This window comes from Marmota monax, unplaced genomic scaffold, assembly GCF_021218885.2.
Source record: "Marmota monax isolate L192 unplaced genomic scaffold, Marmota_monax_Labrador192_F-V1.1 WCK01_AAM20220418_F8-fsc00329, whole genome shotgun sequence".
Taxonomy (NCBI): Eukaryota; Metazoa; Chordata; class Mammalia; order Rodentia; family Sciuridae; genus Marmota; species Marmota monax.
Genome location: NW_026692083.1, coordinates 577708 through 596554, shown reverse-complemented (window position 1 = coordinate 596554; position 18847 = coordinate 577708). Strand labels below are relative to the sequence as shown.

Sequence of the window (18847 nt, the reverse complement as noted above, 5' to 3'; positions counted from 1 at the left end):
ACAGGAAGCACTACATACATGTCATTTGTAACGACTGTTCTAAGTGGGGGGGTGAATGTGACCCTTTTGGAAATGAGGACTCTGCATCTGTAATTGATTTAAGATGGGTTAGTGTGGGTCCTAAGTTCAACTCTGGTGTCCTGACAAGGAGACAGACCTTTAGGAACGAAAGACAGGGGAAGTCACGTGAGAACAGAGGCCAAGGCCCCAGTTGAGTTGCCAGGAACAAAGGTGGCCAAGGATCAGGAGCCAGAGGCACCGTCTGTGCAGTGGGTCACCTTGGCTTATTCCTTCTGTCTAACTGGAACTTCACGCCCTTTCACCAGCACCTCCCCTTCCCATCACCCCTCAACCCCACCCCGCTTCTGGTGACTGCCATTCCACTCTCTGCTTCTGTGGGTTGACATTTTAGATTCTGCTGTACTGTTTTGGGTTCCACATGTGATAGCTGTCGTGTGTCACATGACATAGTCTATTGCTGGCTTCCACTGCTTAGCATAATGTCCTCTAGATTCATCCCAGTTGTGGTAAATGACAGAATTTCTCGGCCAGGAGTATTTCAGAGTACGTGTGCACACATATTTTAAATCCACTTATCCATCAATGGACACAGAGGTTGATTTCTTATCTTGGCTATTGTGAACAATGCTGTAATGAACCTGGAGGTGTAGACGACTTTTGACATATTGGATGTAATTCCTCTGGATACATGCCCAGAAGTGGGATTGCCGGGTAGGTCATAGGGCACCTCTATTTTCAGATTTTTAAGAAATCTCCATACTCTTTTCCAAACTGGCTGTGCTGAGTTACATTCCTACCCACACTGTACATGTGCCCTTTCCTCCACATTCTCACCAACACTGGTTACCTTGCTGTTTGATGGTGTTCTAACAGGAATAATGTGATGATTCAACATGGTTAGATTTGCTTTTCTCTAATGATTACATTAACAGAAGGTAATTTGACTAACATGGTAAACTTTTTATTTTTTTTCCACAAATCTTTTGGGACCCATGAGTATATTTCTTCTTTCAAGAAGTCTCTATTTAGGGCCCGGATCGGGAAGTGACAAGCGGGAGTCGGGTTTCCCCGCCTTCGCCGCTACCACCGCTGAATCCGGACCCCTTACCCAGGCCCGAGCCTAGCCGCCATGACTAACGTGTACTCCTTGGATGGGATTCTGGTGTTTGGTTTGCTCTTTGTTTGCACCTGTGCCTACTTCAAGAAAGTACCTCGTCTCAAAACCTGGCTGCTATCAGAGAAGAAGGGAGTTTGGGGTGTGTTTTACAAAGCTGCTGTGATTGGAACCAGGCTGCATGCTGCTGTGGCAATCGCTTGCATCGTAATGGCCTTTTATGTCTTGTTTGTAAAATGAATTACAAAATACCCAACTCATCAACTGCCAACCAAGGGGACAGGGGTGAAGAACCTGTTGGAGGCCTGGACCCAGTGTAGGAGAGTTCAGCCAAAAACATCAATGTCCCCAAGGTGACATCACAGCATCTGCCCCTGCCATATGTGAGGAAAACTACTTGTGGTCACGGATGTTATTTATGCTTTAGGGGACTCCAGAAAGCCAACTTCCTTTGATCTGTGTGTAAATTGGCTCTCAGCAGTGAACATATAATGTCCAGTTTAATTACACCCATCAATGATAAGATTATATACCTCCTGCTTTTTAAAAACCTGTCACCTGGGCTAGGGTTGAGCTCAGTGGTACAGTATTTGCTTAGCATGTGTGAGGCCCTGGATTCAATTCTAAGCACTGCAAGAAAACAAAAATAACACCAACATGTCACCTGTTTTGTTCTTCAACCCCGCATCAGGATCTTTTCAAACTGAGGCTTATAGGGAAGGACATAGGCTGTGTTCAGACCTCTTGAAAGGAGAGATAATTTTCAAGACTTGACTTTTTTTCACTGTTTAATATGGTTTTGGCAAATTGGGGAGGGAGGGTACCAGGTGGGAAAAAGGAGTTATGAAAGGCCAGGAAATTGCTTGGTTTTAGAAAATTGTCTTTTATCTACTTACCTGGGAACATGAGAGAGAGGCATGGCTCTCATTGCAAAAAGAGAATAGATGAAGCAGCTTGGTGTGTGCTGAGAGCTTGAGTTTTGCCAAGAGAATCTGAGCTCATATAAAAATCCAGAAATTAACCATCTGTGATGAGACTAAAGAGCAGTGATTAAGACAAGAAAACACTTCCTGTTCACCTGTATCCCCAAAAGAAGACTTTACTCAATCAAATGGTATATGAAAAATGAATCAGCTGTTGCTATTTCCTAAGGCTTTTTTATATTTTCTAACTTAGTGCTAAATACTGTTACTCAGTTTTAAATGCTACCACTAGGGGAAAAAGAAACGGTTGAAGAAATAATTGTTTAATATATTTGCAGTTAGAGGAGAAGATATAAATTAGCATATTAATTCATATACTAGTGAATTCATCTAGTATAAGAATTTATTGTGATATTATATGGAAGTGTTCTCATGTTATAAAAGATTTATACTTAGTCTTTGTGTTATGGCAATTTTTAGTTGACTACCTGTTTTCTTGGCCAACTGCATTTTCTTTATATCACAGTCTTTTTCATTGTTTCTGGAAATTATTTACTGGGGAAACATGAGAAATTCAAACGAGAAGTTGGTGATATTCGTTGGCATGTTTGGACAGTTCATAGACTCCATTAGTGAAATAAGAATGTTTTCTAAAGTAAAGGAGAATAGAACTTTACAATTCAGAGAAAAGAGCTTTTTCATTGACTATGGCAATTCCTGAGCAAATCTTTTCAGATGACAACATTTTCAGGAAAGACTTTTCTGCTCCCTCCTCATATATGCAGAATCAGCTGTTGGATTTGTGAAGCTAAGAACTTCTGTATATGAAAAAAAGTCTAAAACTAAATTATAGTAAGCAAGCATAGATAAAGATCTTCCAGTTGAATTGTCCATTACAGCAAAACTTGACTGTGGACAAAGTTAGCTGTGGATATCTCCTGTATGGCAATAAATTAATTTGTCTTTTGTCTGTTTTCTATAAAAGATTAAAAGCTGCTAGGAAGTTTAGGTTCTACTATATGCAGTTTCATGCTTTGAGGGATCCTACAAGTACAGACATCATCAAGTAAACACTACATGTCTAATCATCTCAGAGTTGTGGCTGTTATCTCTTCAGGGATTGGTCCACAGGATAAATTTCAGTTATTCATGTTTCCAATTGTCATTTCTGGAATCTTTCATATGAGAAAGGAATAGAAAAGAAAAGTTACATCATATGGTGTGAATTTGGAATCTGTTGGTCATAGGGAATGTCTCCCTGGGAACAGGTTCAGCATGTTTTGCACTTGTTATTTGGTAGCTTTAATGACTTGTTTTCTAATAGGGCTAATGTCTCTAAGTTTGGTGCTTAGAGCTGCTTCATATTTTAAACTAGTTCCATTCCACATTGTAGTTCAACCAATTTTTATAACTGCCTGGGTGGGTCATGTTGGCCTAGACTCTTTGAGTGGTGATATTTTGAGATTTTTCATTCCAGAATGTACCAAAAAGTGTACAAGGTGAAGATAATTTACAGCAAGAAACAAATACACAGCCTATTTCATTTCTTGATTTTATATAAACAGAAAAACAGAAACTTTAACTCATTACTTTGGTTGATATGTCATACTATTTTGGCTAAAAATTATAAAAATTGTTCCTCTGGGGAAGTCTTAGGGGTGGGGGCATGAGGAGAGCAATATTGCCTCAAATTCAACTTGGTATCACCATAAACCCTGTGTACCAGGGTAGAATGAAGTCAGCTCCTTTTTATAGTTGAAATACAGTTTTTTTTATTCATCAATATCTGCACAAATCCTTGAAAATAAAATTTCTTTCCCTACAAAAAAAAAAAAAAAAAAAAAAAAAAAAGAAGTCTCTATTTAGAGCCTTTGCTCATTTTTAAATGGGACTGTTTTCTTGTTATTGAGCAGTTTGAGTTCATTTTGTAAGATGCATATCAGCCTCTCATTCTATATATACTTTGCCAATATTTCCCACCTGTCTCTGGGTTGTCTCTTAGCTCTTTTATCGTTTATCATGCAGGAGCTTTTTAGTTTTATATTACCTCTGAAGTCACTTTCTGGAGCAATGTCACAGAGGTTCTCCCACATATTTTCTTTCAGTAAATTTATATTTTGAAGTCTTAAATTCAAATCTTTAATATTTTTTGAATTGATTCTCATATGAGGTTACATTTTCATTATTCTGTAGGTTGATAGCCAGTTTTCCTGACACCACTGTTGAGATTACCCTTTCACTATTCTGTATTCTTGGCACCTTTATAAAACATCAATTGACCACAGATGTGCTGCTTTCATTCTGGGTACTGTATCCTATTCCATTGGTCAACATATCTGTTTCTATGCCAGTAGCACACTGTTTTGATTACTATACCATTGTAATATATTTTGCAATCAGTCAGCATAATGTCTACAACTTTGTTGTTTTTGCCCAAGATGGCTTTGGCTGTTGAGATCTTAGGTGATTTTATATTAATGTTAGGGTGGTCCTCATATTTAGGTGAAGAAAGTATTGGAATTTTGATAAGAATGGCATGGAACCTGTAGATCACATTGAGTACAGTGACATGCCTCTTTCCCCATTGCATGAACATAGGATATCTCTCCATTTATATATGTATTTCAATTTTTTTCATCAATTTTTATTTTAAGCATTTTTTCCCTGTGCAAGCATTTGGCCACAATTCTATCAAGATGCCCTGAAATTATAATGCTCCTCCCTAATTATACAGAATCCAGATGGTAGTGGTGGGAAGAGGTCTCTGACCTAGCTAGAACCCCTCATGCATGTCTTTTGTCTGTTTGGGCTTAGCTCTGACATGACAACGTTTCCACCCAGGTGTTTAACCGCAGAGCCCTACACAGTCAGGTGTAGGGCAGCTTCACTCCACTGCTGCACTGAACCACAGATATGTGTCCAGCCATTGCTGTCCAGTCTGTGTCTCAGCTCTAGGGGAGGCCTCTATTCAGAACCCTTTTCCCTCATGACTGGTTACCTTGGTGGGATGTGAGGATAGAGAAGTTTAAGTGTCTCTTTTTTTCACATTCAGGAGGATCTCAGTTAATAAGAAATATTTTCATCTGATTGAGTCTCAGTAAAGAAATGAGTCAGATCAAAAAATATTACCCCAGGGCTGGGGTTGTGGCTCAGCAGTAGAGTGCTAGCACGTGTAAGGCCCTGGGTTTGATTCTCAGTATCACGTAAAAATAATAAATAAATGAAGGTATTGTGTCCAACTACCACTAATAAATAAATAAATAAATAAATAAATGTGTACCTTATATTAAATATTTTCTTTTCTAAAAAAATGTATCTTCCCTTTTTCTGAGATTGAAATTCCTCATGGGAGATCAAGGGCAAACATTTTCCTTATATCCTTCCCCCAGAGCAATACGTAATAAGCATCATATTTGAAGGAAATAAATAACTGATAACTTTAAATGTATTTCTAGAACTGTGAAGTCTCTCTTGACAAGGACACTGTTTCATATACCAACCCTATTTGTCAAGATAGAAAGAGATTTTAAAAAGTCAATGGATTCTTTTTATTTAAAAAAATTTTATGACAAAATAATAAGCACAATTTTATATTTTTCTTACCAAGAAGTGGCTAAAAGAAAACCCCCAAATATATTTCCAGAGGTCAGTTTGGGTATCTCCTCATGCATCAAGAAGAAAATAGTACCTTGGGAGTAGACAGTCTCTCATTGTAGGAAGACGGATGTAACCAGCTTTATTTGGGAACATTTTACATCTTAGGCAGTGTTTTACATATTTCTTCCAATCTTCTAAGTAACCTAAGTAACCTGAGAAATTGTATAAAAGGACTTTGAATATTGAATAAAGAGGCTATTGTCTCTTGAGCCTTAGACTAATTCTGGAATCTAAGAAAATGATAAGAAAAATTAGATAGATTTTTTTTTCATCAAATGCAAGAGTGAAATAATAATAAATTAAAAAGTAATTGGTGAGATCATAATTGAAGGTCAAAGTCTCTATCTTAGCCTACTGAGGATGCTTTAAGTCATCCATCTACGCTGGATGACTTGTGAACAATGGAGATTTCTTTCTCTTCTAGGAGGCTGGGAAGTCCCACGATCCAGGTTCTGGCCGTCCTTGTCTGGTGAGGACCACTTCCTGGTTCCAGGCCATTTTCTTGCAGGTTCTCACAGTGGAAGGGACAAGGGAGCTCTCTTGGGCTTCTCTCATGGGAGCATCCCATCCTGTTTATGAGGGCTTCATTCTCATGACCTAATCACCTCACAACCCCCATATCACTGAGTAAGGTCACCTTGAGTGGTAGGCTGTCACATATAAATTTTTAAGGTTTGAGGAAACAAATACTCATTCTATAACAGTATCTAGTCTAGTTTTGGATTAGTTTTTCTTTTCTCCTTTTTCTTTCTTCCTTTATTTCATCTTCAGTAAACACCAAATCTGACTAAAATATTTTTTAAAGAATGTTAAGAAAAAATAATACAGTCTAGCCCCAGAAAGATCAGTAGAATTTAAGATAAAGTTAAAGTAGTCTCAGAAATTTCTGAAGGCAGAACTCTGAAGAGTCAGACCTAACGCCATCTCTAGATGTCACATCCAGGTGTCACATCATAGAAAGGGATAAAGAAATAGCAGAGGACACCAGCATTCAATCACATTCCCATGTAATTATCTGGAGCAGAAGACAGAACAGAGTGACTCTATACTTGGTGATAATAGTCTAAGCCAATGATCAGGTTCTCTTTTAAATGTAGAAGGGAAAGAGATCTACACATCTGGGATGGACTGTGGTGCCTGCTACCATGGCATCGTTGGGTACTATCGTTTCACATGAATTATCTGATCTATGTATCATTTTAGTGAAAGACAGCATACATTTTTATTTAGTTTACAGACCCCAACTATATTAGTCAAGGTTCTCCAATGAAACAGAACCAACAGCATATGTGCACACACCACACACACAGAGCTGTAATTATACATATATATATATATATATATATATATATATATATATATATATATATAGTGAGGCTGGAGGTGGGGGAGACTGAGAGGGACTAACAAATAGGAGCACAGTGGCAAGTGCAAAATCTAAATCTAAAGGTTGGAGGCTGGGGACCCAAGCAAAGGCCAGGGCTAGAGTTCCCTTCTGAAGACTGTCTTCTGCAGAATTCTCTCTCGCTTCAAGGATGCTCAGTCTTATGTTGAATTAGGACATTAATAGAGAAAATAGATTGGATATTGTGCAACTACATCACACAGAGCAATGGGCTTTACTCAAATCCATCAATTTATATGTTGATCTCATCTGAAGGCACCCTCACAGACTTTACCATGTATCCAGTTAGGGGCCTGGTCAATCAATACATAAAGTTAGCCTTTGGAATAACAAATGGAGTTCTCTCTGACTCAAAACTTAACCCTAGTTACAGTTTAAATTTCCAGTCATACAAGCATTTATATAGACATACATGTGTACTTGCACACATATACAACACATAAACATACATACATACACAAGGATACTTGTATCCTTGAGGATATATAAATTCAGTTTACATTGGATCAATAAAGCATCATCAAATGAGTGAAGGAGAGAAGAAGCAAAGAAGATGTTTGAAATGTCCTTACTCCATATAGACTAAGCAATTCATGATGATATCCATTAAAGAAAAAGAGGGAAGGCGATAAATGCTGAATACTCTTAGAAGACACTTGAAATATAGTTATAATGTATAACACTGAAAATGCTTGGAGCTGGGGAACTTAATGTTTTTACACAGATAATGGCCTGTGAAAGAATAAAAATTTGAAAATAAAAACTAAATTAAAATTCACAAATTGAATTTTTCAAATAAATTTATTACTTAGCCTCAGACTGGAGGTTATTAATTCAATCAGCAAATAAAGGTTAACTATATATGTGAGTGATCATGCCATTCTAAAAACACATGGTTTGAAATACATTTGTTTAAATACGGTCTACTTATAATGAGCCTTGAGTACTTTAGACTCCAAATGTAATATCTGAAGTGTAGTGAAGATTACAAAATCGAAATTGTTCACCCAAGATGACCGTATGTGCAGTGGGGGTGCCAATATTCTGTGACTGGTTTCCATATCACATGTCACAAATGGCAGCTGTCACTCTGAGAAAGCTCTCAAAGCATTAGACTAATAGGAATTCAGCACATAATTCTGTAGGCCGAAACCATATTGAGGTCTGGAAACTCATTTTATTACTAGCTTTCTTCTGGTTAAATTATTTAAAAGATTTATTCTTTTATCCATGTATCAAGAATGTGTTTTATGTTGTTCATTCCCAGAGAAACGGCAATGGATGGTCCTGGCAAAGCTCATCGCCCTTACTGAACTGTCATATGGGAAAAGAAATATGAGATTTAAGTTCGTCCATCGGATGAGATGACCTCAGGCAATCCTGACTTGAGAAGGTGTTCAAATTCTCTTTTTCATCCATGATGAAAAAAATAAAATAAAAGCCTTTTCTCTATGCAGGGAAATAGAGAGAAGAGCCACTTCCACTTAGTAACAGAGGCTGCTAGACCAACACTTCTGGGATGGCCTGAGCAGTATGGGCTTTGAGGCTGGCAATGGCAAAGTCTGAAGGGCGTCCAGCAAGCCCAAGACTCAGGAAAGAGCCAGTGTTGTGCTTCCTCTATCTCACACTCACACACACACACACACACACACACACACACACGGTGATCCCCATTGATCGGGGCTTTAAGCAAAATACATGATATGTACACAGAATAGGAAAGGTGAAAGGGAAAGAAGTGGATCTCTGTGGAGCCATTCTAAAGTCAACACCGTCCCCTGGTTTGTGGTATCTAGAGAAAAGTTCTTGATCTAGTAAGAAAGCAATGCTTTCTTTTTTTAAAAAAAAATAGAGAATTGACTGTTATTCTAATTTTTCTCAGATTTTAGTTCATATTTTGTAATAATGATAAACCATTTGAAGATAAATCGGGCAGATTAAACATCAGAAATGAATGTGTAACAGAAAGCATTTAAAAGGAAATATATAAAGAATCATAGATTAGAGAAGACTCTTGCTCATTATGTTCTTCTTTGTTTATGTAAATAAGTATTTCAGATCAGATTTCCAGAGACTGAGAAAGGCATATAGCATCTGTACTATTAATATGGCTTCACCAAACGCCATATTTTCTCACATAAATGTTCTCCTTTTCTTACTCCTTACAGATCCACTCTTTCAAGAAGAGTGGATTGTGGCCATCAAGTTGGTTATTCACTTGTTTATACTAAACTATTAATGAAGCCCCTACATGTAAGGCATTAGGGAAAATTAGTCAAACAGACAACCGAGCAGACTTACACTCCTTCAGCAGGTTTGACAGGAGCAGAGGAGACTGTCTGCCTAACTGTGAACAGACATTTCTCCTTCCCTGGGTGGGTCGGCCTTTTCTCAGGCCATCTTCTGCCGTCTCTTCTCTCAATGCTCCTCTCTCTCTGGACTTCACAGATCTGGGAAATGGTGGCAGGCACAGCGCCCCACGCCATGAAGGAGCTGTTCAAATCCCTTCCCACTACAACCACACAAATGCTACTACGCACGGATGTTCAGTGGCTTTTCAGGAAAAGGGGACATGAGAAGTCGGATGGTCTTAAACATCCACAACCTGGATCTTTGCTCATGGTTATAAGTAATTCAATCTTTTACTCTTTATAGGTTAGGTGGTTTGCATTCTTTCCTTAGAGGATCTTTTCATCTAAAGCTGGTCTTAGTAATTGATTGGATATTATTTAGGTCTCTAGAAATTAAAGATTTAAAGATTTGTACTTTTAAATGAGAGCCACAAACATTAAGATCATAAATTTTAAGTTTTAAACTGAAGTATGAGTTTGCTCTGGCTGCCATAACAAATTACAACAGTCTGGGTGACTAAAATAACAGAAATCTATGTTCCGACTGTTCTGGAGGACAGAGTGCTGAGATCCAAGCACAGGTGGCTTAGGTTTCTTGGGAGGCCTCCCCCTGTGGCTTGCCAAGGGCAATCTTCTCCCTGGCTGTCCAGCTGCCCTTCCCTCTGTGCATGCTTTCTGTACTCTAATCTTTGCTTATAAGGAGACCATAGTGGATCAGGGCCCACTTAACTGGGCTCATTTTAATTTAACTGCCTCTTTAAAGTCCCTATCCCAAAATACAGTCACATTCTGAGATACGGGGTTTGAAGACCTTACCACATGAATTTTAGAGAACACCACTCAGCCAATAACCAAGGTACAACTTAACCATCCAGAAACCACTAGAAAGTTAAATGCAACAGCCAAGTTGTGAAACTAACATGCAGATCGAATGTGAAAGGCAAAATACAACTTTCCCAGTTGTATTTCTCCCTACCTAGTTTAGACTGATATTTCTCCTGAAAATCTTATAAAACTGTAAGGGATTCACTGTAGAATGAATTTCTTATGACATTTCAAAGTAAAAAAAAAAAAAAAAAAGGGGGGGAATTTCCAAATCCTACCAGATTGGTAGCACTTTTTGCATATATGGTGGAATTTTTTTAATGCCATGTGAGATTATTTTAATAATTTCTCATTGCCCTATATACATTTATGATGTAATCTGTCGCCAGTCTTAGTTATTTGACTTAGATTCATGTCAATGTTTATCCCATTCAATATAATCTTAGTAAAAATTCACTACAAAAGAATTTAAAATTAAATTATTTTAATCTTAATAAAAAGACTATTTCAATCTTCATAAAGATTCAATATAAAATAATTTAAGATTAAAAGAAAGGATTTAAAAAACAAAAAAGGAGATTCGGCCTTTTGTACAAAAGTGTTCTAGGAAGGAAGGGTGGGTTACACCAAGGGTCTGCCCTGCTTACCACGCCTTTCTGCTATGCAGATGAGGGGTGCAAGCATGCTCCGTCCTGATTGGCCGATATTTAAATTGGACCTGGCTCTCTTGCATGGGTCAGTTCCTGGTGGTGAAGTGGGACTCTTAGGACGCAGTTCATTTTGGCAGTTGCAACAGGAGCAAGTCTGGGCGATGGCTGCAAAGCTCAGTCTGTGGTTACTGCAGGAACACGTGAGACCCTCGGTCCTTAAATGCCTACCAGACTCATTTGGAATTTAGACCCAGGTGGGATGCTGCCTGGAGATTCAGCTTTAAAAAAAAAAATTCCAGTAAGATGTAAATAAAACGGGTATTCTCTAAAAATCCATGAATTGAGGCCATTCTTAAAGACAGGGGAAAAAAGATGAATGATGTCCAAGAGTGTACCTCTTTACTTCCCCAATTTGTACTATCCACAGGAGGAAGTTGGGGGCAGTAAAACTGTAGACTTTAAGTTTTTGCAATTATTCCTTTGACCTATATTAAATTGGAGAAACTCCTGAGGGGAAGAATTTAGGCATTGGTGTGTCCTGCGATTTCTTTCTGAAGGATAGTTTTATAAGGTGGGAGAAAGGAACATCAGCGCCACGTGCCTGGGTGCATGTATTTGCAGGTGGGATGCCGTTGCTGGGGTAGAGGGTGTCAGATTGTTGAGGGATGTCGGTTAGCACAGAGGGGAAGGCAGGCAGGCCCAAAGGCGGAGAGTGAGAAGGCGAGGATGTTCCGGATGTTAAACAAATAGCTACTGAAGCACATTGTCTCAAGACGCCTTTTAAACTCATACCAACACAGGAGCACAAAATATTAAAATAAATATATTTGGAGCGTTTAAAAGAATTGTAAAAATGTCTCAACCAGTTGAGATTGCCTGAAAGAGTCACCGCAAATTAATTCTAACCAGTTGGAACTCTCAAAATTAAGCTCAGTCACTCAAAAAAAAAAAAAAAAAAGACTTTTAAAAACATACTTTGTGAGGACAAAATGTGAAGACTTGTTTTGAACATCCCCTTTCATCACTGGAAATATCATCAGCAAACTCAACTTCTGCGTTCTGTTCTCAGAATTCTAAAAGGCCCTCATTTGCCCGTCCTGGAGCACATTTCCAAATGCTCTAGAATGCTTTAATGCTTTCATTTTGACTTTAACAAAAGTGTTTTTGAGTTGAATAAATATTGGGATTTGAGGCAGATTCTTATTTGTATGGAGTTCTTATTAAACACAGTGAGCAGTTTCTTCCTCATTCTTCCTGATATTATCATTTTTGTCCTGAAACAGTAATAATCCTAAGAGAGAAAATATTTTTCAGGAATTAAAATTGAGCTTTCCAATAAATAGACATGGTACCCCTCGTCTGTCATCTGCTAAGCTCCTCTTTCAAGTTGCATATGTTGTCTGAGGGTAATGGGCATCACGAGCCAGGACACTTCCCAGCACGAGGTCACTCTCCTTTAGACCACAGTGCTGTTTCCTAACAGGCGCTTTTTTTTTTTTAAATTGTTTTAGTGAAACAAATTCCCAGCACTGCGTCCCCTAATAGTTCTCCCAGCAGCAGGACCCAGTTTAATCACAACTGAATGTCCCGGATGTTCATTCCGGTTTGGCCCCTGGCTAAGACAGCTTCTGGAGACCTATGGAGGTAGATCAGAATCACTCTGGGAGTGGTCCCTGAGAGCATCCCAGAGGCATACATACTGCTGACTCTCTGTTTGGAGCTCATGAGAGCCTTTCTCCAGAATAAACAGTGAGGAGAAAGACAGCCATCCTTAGAGGGAGTGCAAGTGAGCCCCGCCTGCAGGTGAAGGGAAGGCTTTGAAAGTCCAAGGTAAAATCTTCCAAGATGGTGTCAGACTTGCAAGAGTTGCAGAAGGCATTGCAACCATGCTCATCTTCAGGGTGGCCAAGGCTTACCAGATGTGATCTTAGTTTAGTTGCATTAGTTTCTGGGATTACAGATATTTACACACAGTGTCTGCCTTCTAAGAATTCAGCATTTGGTCAAAAAAAAAAAAAGGACTAATATTGCAAAAGCAAAAGTTGAAGCCAAAACCTGTACTTTAAAAAGAAATAATTAAATAAAAATGAAATTTATTCCAGTGGTTAAATTTTTAAAAATTTATCTTACTTACTATATTATCTTAAAACTTATTTAAGACTCTAGCTAGTATTTGTACTAATTATCTAGTTAAAGAGTATTTTTAGTTTGTCTGCTTAGGCAGGCTGTTTGCTTCTTGTTTCCAGTGCCAAGAGGATGAGTGATTGCCTGGTTGAGGGGCCAGGCACCTCGTTCTCCAGTGGACATTAATTACTGGAAATCACAAACTCTGAATAAAAGGAAGGGTTTTACCTCGGTCCTGTAGTCTCCCAGAACTTGTTAGATGAACAGAATGTTTATGTAAACATTTCAAGAAAGAAGATGGTACCTCCTCTCACATCTTTAAACAACGACCAAAAATTAATATGCATCACTTATTTAGAGGGATCATGCAACACCAAATGCCAAGCCCTTAAATTCCACTCAAGTGATTTTAAAAAATCTGAATGACTCATAGTTTTGCAAACCTTTTGTCCCTCAGATCATTTTTACACTCTTCTCAAGTAAGTCCAACTTTCCCTGATCTTTATTTCTGGAATTCACTTTTCTTTACAAAATGTTTCATTTTCCGTAATATCTGCCTTCTTCCCAGGATATCAAATCATCTTTTACTTCAGCTCCAGTCTCTGTATTTGTTTCCCACCACCTTCTCTTTTTAATATTCTGCCCATAATCACTAAACCATTTAGACAATGGTATTTGTTCCAAGATCAAGCTGCAACCTTGATTCCTGAAGACCTGAGAAACATTTTCTAGATGTATCCATGATTCTGACAATATTCTGAATTTTAACCTATTTAAATAAGGCATCAAATTGGAAACTGTTGCTTTTTCCTATTCTTACAATACCAGATCAACTATTCAAATCTTAACTTCTATCCTTCCCATAGGCTATTGCCATCTCTGGAACCTCTTTTTGGAACATAAAACACATTTTTCCCCTTTAATACAGCTTATCTTTATTTCATTACAATATGTTTGTGATACTTTGAAATTTCAACATAATTTTGAATTTTAACCATACCACAGAATAACCATTCAGGTGTATGAACCCCATGAACTTTGTTGCTTTGATTTTTAGAATTACTGTTAAGAGACTTGTTTGCAACACCTAATGCTTAAAAGTGATCACACATTGTTATTAGGAATTTTTTCCCTGTGTTTATGATAGCTTCAAGTGATTTCTATAGATATCTAAATATACTACAAATACCTAAGGATATTTATCATATAGGTTGATTTATGCAGATTAATATAAATGTTGATGCATAAGTAAATATAAATAATCTAGGAAGTAGCAATAGGATAGACTGCTTTAGGCTGGGGTATCTTTCTTCAAAGGTTCTCTTGGAATGTAATTACTATAGCGCCCAGGAATTTAAGATATCTGTAATGACCTAAGACAGAAAATTCACAAGGATGTGAGAAGTGCAACTTTTTGGTTTATTTTGTGACATATAAGAAAATAAATTTGGCAATTACTTTATGGTGTAATACTTCAATGAGTTATAAAACTTACCCAAGGAAATGAGTATTTCTTCATTTTCATGCAAGAAACTTTTTTTTTAAATAAATAGAAATATATAGAAACTGATGTACAAAAAATTTACTTGAGTGATATTCAAATACACAGACAAGTGACATTGGAGGAAAGTAACACATGACAGAATGGATATAGCAAAGTTATTACCCATGATATAATCTGGTTCACAGTGATTTGGTTTCTTATCACATCTCCATTTTACAAAAGCAAAACTCATAGATAATTTTTTTCTGCTTATTCTTAATTTATTACATTCCACTTGACCCTTTAAAAAGTTATGGAATTGATAAGTATATCTTTTCTTTTTTCTTCCTCAAAACTTTGTATGGCTTTTTTTCTTTTTTCCAATGAAGTTACTTAATAGTGGTAAAGACTAGTTGTACAAATGCAATTGATATTCCTAAAATCAATTTTAGTCCTATCCTCATGGGAACTTAGTCAAGCAATACATTTTCTGCTAGCCATTACAAAATTGGATACACTTTTGAACCTTAATTGCATGTCATTCTGCATGTTTCAGAAAGGATTCTACAGGAATATACAAAATCATAATTAAGGATGAAAGTAACCAAAGTCATAACAAATCTTTACATTTAGCATTGCCAATGAAGATACCCAGTATCATGATTTTGAAGCACATTGAAATTTCCACATTTTCTAATTTTCCTCCAGGTCAGCATTTTTATCATTGGAATACAGAACTGTGAATGAGTCAGAAACAAGAGGAAATGAAGACAATTGTAGCCCAGTTTACATGTCGGAGCTGATGTGCCAAGAGCTTTACAAGCCTATTACATGTGTTCTGGTACTTCGCTAATGTAGCTACAATATCTCCAGGGCCTTTAACATCCTTTCTTTCCTTTCTCAAGCGGCCCATAAATGAAGCTTAGGAGAGCACAGAATTTTAAGAAAACGACCAGAGGGGTTTTCTGGTCATTTTTTCCAGTTTGATCATTTGAAACAAATTCCTTTTCCTTTTCAGTGTTTCTTGTTATTTTAGAGAAACAGTTCAATTTTTACAGAAACTCAGATATCTAAGTTCTATTTCTCTTCTGGTGTTGACAATGGTTTTAAAGGACTGGCAGGTATAGGCAGTGATATTCTTGCACTGGGTATTTTATGATCAAATGGGACATAAGCCCACAGCCCCCCTTTCATCAGCCATGAAAATAAGGCAGAGAATGGATTCAAGTTCAATTAGGAGTCATTTAGTTGACCTGATTATGCATCAGTCCTGATTTTCTTTTCATAGATTTCAGGTACAAAATATGTAGTACCTCAAAGCACTGTTTTTTATAACATGTGTAAAAATGGTGTGAGCCGTCTCCATCCAGAACCTCTATGAACATGCAGGCCCAACAGTCAGTTCACTCTCCTGGAAGAAGGGGGTTGTCAAATGCAAATGTACCTACTCTTAAATATAAATACAGCTGCTTTTTGTGTCTTTCTTATGCTGTACACATATCTGTGTGTGCTTTTGGTTTTGGTTTATGCTTTAGGGTAAAGAGAAATATAATGAAGCAAAGCATATAGACATTAATATGCAAAAGCTCTGTTAAAAGAAAAATGTTTGGCAAATTAAATTTAACGGAGTTCATCTGAGCCAAGAAGGATGCATGAATGGACAGCATTCAGTTCTTTTGCTACATCAGAGTTTGGCAAGATAAGACCTGCAGGCCAAATCTAGCGTACTGTGAGCTAAGAGTATTTTATTTTTTAATGGTTACCAAAAAATCAAAAGAAGGATAATATTCTGTGACACATACAAACCATGTTATATTTAACTTCAGTGTCCATAAAGTAGTTTGCTGAAATACTTATTCATTTCTACACTGATCCCATTTTTACACTTATAACAGCAGAATTGAGCATTTGAAATAGACTATTACTCTACAGATGAAGTTCATGGACTTATTGATTTAAAGAAACCAATGGACATGTTCAGCTTTTTGTCTAAAAATCACGTTGCCGAAGTTCCAAGAGCTTCTCAGGAGCATGTCTACTGGTAACGTCTTGCTGATTATCTTGTATTCCCAAGTGCACTCGCTTAGCATCTCCCTGGCCTCCCTAGGTATTTGCTTATCTTGTTGCTATTATATCTGCTTGCTGCTTTGCTCTCAAATCTGGTCTCATATTTTACATCCACAGTACCCTACTGCTGTGTACCAATTTCTATACCTGTTCTATGCAATGTAAGAAAAAAAGACCCACAAATACTCAAGCTCTTTTAGCTACCTTTTCAATGCTCTGATCAAGAGAATTGACAAGAACCTTAAAAGGAGGAAAAGTTCATTTTGGTTCAGATTTGGAGGTTCAGTCCATGGTCTGCCACCTCCATAGCTCTGGGCTTGAGATGAGGTAGATCCTCTTGGTGGAAGGGTGTGGTAGGGGGAAGCAGCTGAGGACATGACAATCAGGAAGCAGAGACATCTCAGTTCACCAAGGACAAAATGTAAATCACACAGGCATGCCCCTCAGTGACCTACTTTCTCCAGCCACCCCCTACCTGCCTGCAGTTACCACCTGATTAATCCATATGCAAAAGCACTATTAAAAGAAAAAATGTTTGGCAAATTAAATTTAACAGAGTTTAACTGAGCCAAGAAGGATGCATGAATGGACAGCATTCAGTTCTTTTGCTACATCAGAGTTTAGCAAGATAAGACCTGCAGGCCAAATCTAGCTACTGCATTAACCCATTCATCAGCTTACATGTCTAATAATCTGATCATTTCACCTCTTACGTTGTCTCACACTGAGCTTTTGGGGACACCTCATATCTAAATCATAACAGTGGCTTAAAGTGATAAATATTTATTACTGCTCCTGCATCTATGTGTCAACTGGACAATACCACTCTCTCACCTGGGCTTGGTATATATCTAAGGTTTATTTGTAGCTTGGCTGAGGTTGAATGGTTTCAAATGGTCTCTGACAGATCTCTCATTTGACTGGCTATTGGTTGGGACAGCGGGAATGGTTGGGTCAAGGACCTTTCATCCTCAAGCAGGCATCCCTGAGCTTGTTGCATGATGGCGGTAGAGTTCCAGGGGAATGAATGAAGCATTTAAGGTTTCTTCAGATTCATGGAAGGAACGACCACTCTGTCACTCCATCCACAGTGGGTTAATGAAAACAATACAGCTCAGATTTAATGAGTGGAGAAATAAATTCTGCCTCTGGCCAGGAATCATGAAAGACATCTTAAGAACATTTGGGTAACAGAGCAAACAGGCACACAGAGTGTACACCCAGATTTGAATTTGGTAACAGTCTTCAATTCTGAATATATTATGCACAAAAAAATCCTCCTGTATTTGCCAGTCTTCTTGTCATGCAGACAAATGAATAATGGGATGCTCTCAACAGGTTATTAGCCCTGGTTAAGATTATACTTCACATGCAGAATTTGGGGAACAATATGTGGAATAACTATAAATAAATATATATGGTTCTATATATGTATGTGTGTGTGTGTGTATATATATATATATATATATATATATATATATATATCTCCCCTATCTCAAACGTATATCTGGATTTATACATATATATATATATATAATATATATCAATCTATATATTATTCTATCAATCTTATTTATATATATATATATACTTATTTATATTAATAATTTATATATTAATATATAAATCTAGATATACATTTGAGATAGAGATTTTTTTAAGGTACCCATAAGCCATCATTCTAGAAGCTTCTCTTCTATCCTTGTTGTCCTCCCCTCTGCTCTTAGTTCTGCTGTGGGATGCTCCGTCCCTTTTTAGGTAGTGTCACTGGAATAACAAGTGTTATATCGTGCTTAATTTGACTGTCCTATTAATTTTCACAACTCTATGACCAAACACTAACCTAAGGGAATTAGTCTTTAAAGACCTGTGCAGTACCTACTGAGAGTGGGGCCTGAGAGTGTGAACCAAGGGACAAGCCTACCCAGTGCCAGTTTGGGTCTGTGAGTCTCTTAGGCATTTTTACTGCTTTTAATACTAATACAATGTAAAAGGAGAGTGTGATTTCATTTTAATCACTTAGAGTTATCAGATGGGAAAAAAAGGCAACAGATGTCCCTTTCATGTCCCCTTTGTAAAACTGAGGCCAGACTCCTCTGAGACTGTGAGGACACCTCGTAGTTTGAAAACGAGATCAGAATCAGGGTCCTCGGGTCAGAGGCAAGGCAGGCTCAGAGAGCTATCTGGCTAGTTTTCTGGAGGGCTCCAGAATTTGTCAAGTAAGCTT

At 37.6% G+C, this 18847-nt stretch overlaps 1 pseudogene; it reads left to right on the top strand.

Annotated features, from left to right (window-relative positions):
- The first annotated feature begins 1056 nt into the window (after window positions 1-1056).
- On the top strand, window positions 1057-2513 carry LOC124103829 (protein kish-B-like; annotated as a pseudogene).
- Window positions 2514-18847: the final 16334 nt, after the last annotated feature.